The following is a 6,266-nucleotide window of genomic DNA, read 5'->3' as shown; positions in this document are numbered from 1 at the left end:
AGTCCAATCTGTGAGCAGCATCACCATTCACAACAATATGTCCAATAGTAGTCCAATCTGTGAACAGCAGCACCATTCACAACAATATGTCCAATCATAGTCCAATTTGTGAACAGCTTCACCATTCACAACAATATGTCCAATAGTAGTCCAATCTGTGAGCAAGAGCACCATTCACAACAATATGTCCAATAGTAGTCCAATCTGTGAACAGCAGCACCATTCACAACAATATGTATAATAGTAGTCCAATCTGTGAACAGCAGCAACATTCACAACAATATGTCCAATCATAGTCCAATCTGTGAACAGCTTCACCATTCACAACAATATGTCCAATAGTAGTCCAATCTGTGAGCAAGAGCACCATTCAGAACAATATGTCCAATAGTAGTCCAATCTGTGAACAGCAGCACCATTCACAACAATATGTCCAATAGTAGTCCAATCTGTGAACAGCAGCACCATTCACAACAATATGTCTAATAGTAGTCCAATCTGTGAACAGAAGCACCATTCACAACAATATGTCCAATAGTTGTCCAATCTGTGAACAGCAGCAATATTCACAACAATATGTCCAATAGTTGTCCAATCTGTGAACAGCAGCACCATTCACAACAATATGTCCAATAGTAGTCCAATCTGTGAACAGCAGCACCAGTCACAACAATATGTCCAATAGTAGTCCAATTTGTGAACAGCAGCACCATTCACAACAATATGTCCAATAGTAGTCCATTCTGTGAAAAGCAGCACTATTCACAACAATATGTCCAATAGTAGTCCAATCTGTGAGCAGCAGCACCATTCACAACAATATGTCCAATAGTAGTCCAATCTGTGAACAGCAGCACCATTCACAACAATATGTCCAATCATAGTCCAATCTGTGAACAGCTTCACCATTCACAACAATATGTCCAATAGTAGTCCAATCTGTGAGCAAGAGCACCATTCACAACAATATGTCCAATAGTAGTCCAATCTGTGAACAGCAGCACCATTCACAACAATATGTCCAATAGTAGTCCAATCTGTGAAAAGCAGCACCATTCACAACAATATGTCCAATCATAGTCCAATCTGTGAACAGCTTCACCATTCACAACAATATGTCCAATAGTAGTCCAATCTGTGAGCAAGAGCACCATTCACAACAATATGTCCAATAGTAGTCCAATCTGTGAGCAGCAGCACCATTCACAACAATATGTCCAATAGTAGTCCAATCTGTGAACAGCAGCACCATTCACAACAATATGTCCAATCATAGTCCAATCTGTGAACAGCTTCACCATTCACAACAATATGTCCAATAGTAGTCCAATCTGTGAGCAAGAGCACCATTCAACACAATATGTCCAATAGTAGTCCAATCTGTGAACAGCAGCACCATTCACAACAATATGGCCAATAGTAGTCCAATCTGTGAACAGCAGCAACATTCACAACAATATGTCCAATCATAGTCCAATCTGTGAACAGCTTCACCATTCACAACAATATGTCCAATAGTAGTCCAATCTGTGAGCAAGAGCACCATTCAGAACAATATGTCCAATAGTAGTCCAATCTGTGAACAGCAGCACCATTCACAACAATATGTCCAATAGTAGTCCAATCTGTGAACAGCAGCACCATTCACAACAATATGTCAAATAGTTGTCCAATCTGTGAACAGCAGCACCATTCACAACAATATGTCCAATAGTAGTCCAATCTGTGAACAGCAGCACCATTCACAACAATATGTCTAATAGTAGTCCAATCTGTGAACAGAAGCACCATTCACAACAATATGTCCAATAGTTGTCCAATCTGTGAACAGCAGCACCATTCACAACTATATGTCCAATAGTTGTCCAATCTGTGAACAGCAGCACCATTCACAACAATATGTCCAATAGTAGTCCAATCTGTGAACAGCAGCACCAGTCACAACAATATGTCCAATAGTAGTCCAATCTGTGAACAGCAGCACCATTCACAACAATATGTCCAATAGTAGTCCATTCTGTGAAAAGCAGCACTATTCACAACAATATGTCCAATAGTAGTCCAATCTGTGAGCAGCAGCACCATTCACAACAATATGTCCAATAGTTGTCCAATCTGTGAACAGCAGCACCATTCACAACAATATGTCCAATCATAGTCCAATCTGTGAACAGCTTCACCATTCACAACAATATGTCCAATAGTAGTCCAATCTGTGAGCAAGAGCACCATTCACAACAATATGTCCAATAGTAGTCCAATCTGTGAACAGCAGCAGCATTCACAACAATATGTCCAATAGTAGTCCAATCTGTGAACAGCAGCACCATTCACAACAATATGTCCAATCATAGTCCAATCTGTGAACAGCTTCACCATTCACAACAATATGTCCAATAGTAGTCCAATCTGTGAGCAAGAGCACCATTCAGAACAATATGTCCAATAGTAGTCCAATCTGTGAACAGCAGCACCATTCACAACAATATGTCCAATAGTAGTCCAATCTCTGAACAGCAGCACCATTCACAACAATATGTCTAATAGTTGTCCAATCTGTGAACAGCAGCACCATTCACAACAATATGTCTAATTGTAGTCCAATCTGTGAACAGCAGCACCATTCACAACAATATGTCCAATAGTAGTCCAATCTGTGAACAGAAGCACCATTCACAACAATATGTCCAATAGTAGTCCAATCTGTGAACAGCAGCACCATTCACAACAATATGTTTAATAGTAGTCCAATCTGTGAGCAACAGCACCATTCACAACAATATGTCCAATAGTAGTCCAATCTGTGAACAGCAGCACCATTCACAACAATATGTCCAATAGTAGTCCATTCTGTGAAAAGCAGCACCATTCACAACAATATGTCCAATAGTAGTCCAATCTGTGAGCAGCATCACCATTCACAACAATATGTCCAATAGTAGTCCAATCTGTGAACAGCAGCACCATTCACAACAATATGTCCAATCATAGTCCAATTTGTGAACAGCTTCACCATTCACAACAATATGTCCAATAGTAGTCCAATCTGTGAGCAAGAGCACCATTCACAACAATATGTCCAATAGTAGTCCAATCTGTGAACAGCAGCACCATTCACAACAATATGTCCAATAGTAGTCCAATCTGTGAATAGCAGCAACATTCACAACAATATGTCCAATCATAGTCCAATCTGTGAACAGCTTCACCATTCACAACAATATGTCCAATAGTAGTCCAATCTGTGAGCAAGAGCACCATTCAGAACAATATGTCCAATAGCAGTCCAATCTGTGAACAGCAGCACCATTCACAACAATATGTCCAATAGTAGTCCAATCTGTGAACAGCAGCACCATTCACAACAATATGTCTAATAGTAGTCCAATCTGTGAACAGAAGCACCATTCACAACAATATGTCCAATAGTTGTCCAATCTGTGAACAGCAGCACCATTCACAACAATATGTCCAATAGTTGTCCAATCTGTGAACAGCAGCACCATTCACAACAATATGTCCAATAGTAGTCCAATCTGTGAACAGCAGCACCAGTCACAACAATATGTCCAATAGTAGTCCAATTTGTGAACAGCAGCACCATTCACAACAATATGTCCAATATTCGTCCAATCTATGAACATCACCATTCACAACAATATGTCTAATCGTAGCCCAATCTGTGAACAGCTTCACCATTCACAACAATATGTCCAATAGTAGTCCAATCTGTGAGCAACAGCACCATTCACAACAATATGTCCAATAGTAGTCCAATCTGTGAACAGCAGCACCATTCACAACAATATGTCCAATAGTAGTCCATTCTGTGAAAAGCAGCACTATTCACAACAATATGTCCAATAGTAGTCCAATCTGTGAGCAGCAGCACCATTCACAACAATATGTCCAATAGTAGTCCAATCTGTGAACAGCAGCACCATTCACAACAATATGTCCAATCATAGTCCAATCTGTGAACAGCTTCACCATTCACAACAATATGTCCAATAGTAGTCCAATCTGTGAGCAAGAGCACCATTCACAACAATATGTCCAATAGTAGTCCAATCTGTGAACAGCAGCACCATTCACAACAATATGTCCAATAGTAGTCCAATCTGTGAAAAGCAGCACCATTCACAACAATATGTCCAATCATAGTCCAATCTGTGAACAGCTTCACCATTCACAACAATATGTCCAATAGTAGTCCAATCTGTGAGCAAGAGCACCATTCAGAACAATATGTCCAATAGTAGTCCAATCTGTGAACAGCAGCACCATTCACAACAATATGTCCAATAGTAGTCCAATCTGTGAACAGCAGCACCATTCACAACAATATGTCTAATAGTTGTCCAATCTGTGAACAGCAGCACCATTCACAACCAGATGTCTAATTGTAGTCCAATCTGTGAACAGCAGCACCATTCACAACAATATGTCCAATAGTAGTCCAATCTGTGAACAGAAGCACCATTCACAACAATATGTCCAATAGTAGTCCAATCTGTGAACAGCAGCACCATTCACAACAATATGTTTAATAGTAGTCCAATCTGTGAACAGCAGCACCATTCACAACAATATGTTCAATAGTAGTCCAACCTGTGAGCAGCAGCACCATTCATAACAATATATCTAATAGTAGTCCAATCTGTGAACAGCAGCACCATTCACAACAATATGTCCAATATTAGTCCAATCTGTGAGCAGCAGCACCATTCACAACAATATGTCCAATAGTAGTCCAATCTGTGAACAGCAGCACCATTCACAACAATATGTCAAATAGTTGTCCAATCTGTGAACAGCAGCACTATTCACAACAATATGTCCAATAGTAGTCCAATCTGTGAACAGCAGCACCATTCACAACAATATGTCCAATAGTAATCCAATCTGTGAACAGCAGCACCATTCACAACAATATGTCCAATAGTAGTCCAATCTGTGAACAGCAGCACCATTCACAACAATATGTCCAATAGTAGTCCAATCTGTGAACAGCAGCACCATTCACAACAATATGTCTAATAGTTGTCCAATCTGTGAACAGAAGCACCATTCACAACAATATGTCCAATAGTTGTCCAATCTGTGAACAGCAGCACCATTCACAACAATATGTCCAATAGTTGTCCAATCTGTGAACAGCAGCACCATTCACAACAATATGTCCAATAGTAATCCAATCTGTGAACAGCAGCACCAGTCACAACAATATGTCCAATAGTAGTCCAATCTGTGAAGAGCAGCACCATTTACAACAATATGTCCAATATTCGTCCAATCTATGAACATCACCATTCACTACAATATGTCTAATCGTAGCCCAATCTGTGAACAGCTTCACCATTCACAACAATATGTCCAATAGTAGTCCAATCTGTGAGCAACAGCACCATTCACAACAATATGTCCAATAGTAGTCCAATCTGTGAACAGCAGCACCATTCACAACAATAAGTCCAATAGTAGTCCATTCTGTGAAAAGCAGCACTATTCACAACAATATGTCCAATAGTAGTCCAATCTGTGAGCAGCAGCACCATTCACAACAATATGTCCAATAGTAGTCCAATCTGTGAACAGCAGCACCAGTCACGACAATATGTCCAATAGTAGTCCAATCTGTGAACAGCAGCACCATTCACAACAATATGTCCAATATTCGTCCAATCTATGAACATCACCATTCACAACAATATGTCTAATCATAGCCCAATCTGTGAACAGCTTCACCATTCACAACAATATGTCCAATAGTAGTCCAATCTGTGAGCAACAGCACCATTCACAACAATATGTCCAATAGTAGTCCAATCTGTGAACAGCAGCACCATTCACAACAATATGTCCAATAGTTGTCCAATCTGTGAACAGCAGCACCATTCACAACAATATGTCCAATCATAGTCCAATCTGTGAACAGCTTCACCATTCACAACAATATGTCCAATAGTAGTCCAATCTGTGAGCAAGAGCACCATTCACAACAATATGTCCAATAGTAGTCCAATCTGTGAACAGCAGCACCATTCACAACAATATGTCCAATAGTAGTCCAAACTGTGAACAGCAGCACCATTCACAACAATATGTCTAATAGTTGTCCAATCTGTGAACAGCAGCACCATTCACAACAATATGTCTAATTGTAGTCCAATCTGTGAACAGCAGCACCATTCACAACAATATGTCCAATAGTAGTCCAAACTGTGAACAGAAGCACCATTCACAACAATATGTCCAATAGTAGT

This window comes from Pristiophorus japonicus, unplaced genomic scaffold (assembly GCF_044704955.1).
Source record: "Pristiophorus japonicus isolate sPriJap1 unplaced genomic scaffold, sPriJap1.hap1 HAP1_SCAFFOLD_49, whole genome shotgun sequence".
Lineage (NCBI taxonomy): Eukaryota > Metazoa > Chordata > Chondrichthyes > Pristiophoridae > Pristiophorus > Pristiophorus japonicus.
This window is presented reverse-complemented; position numbering follows the sequence as displayed.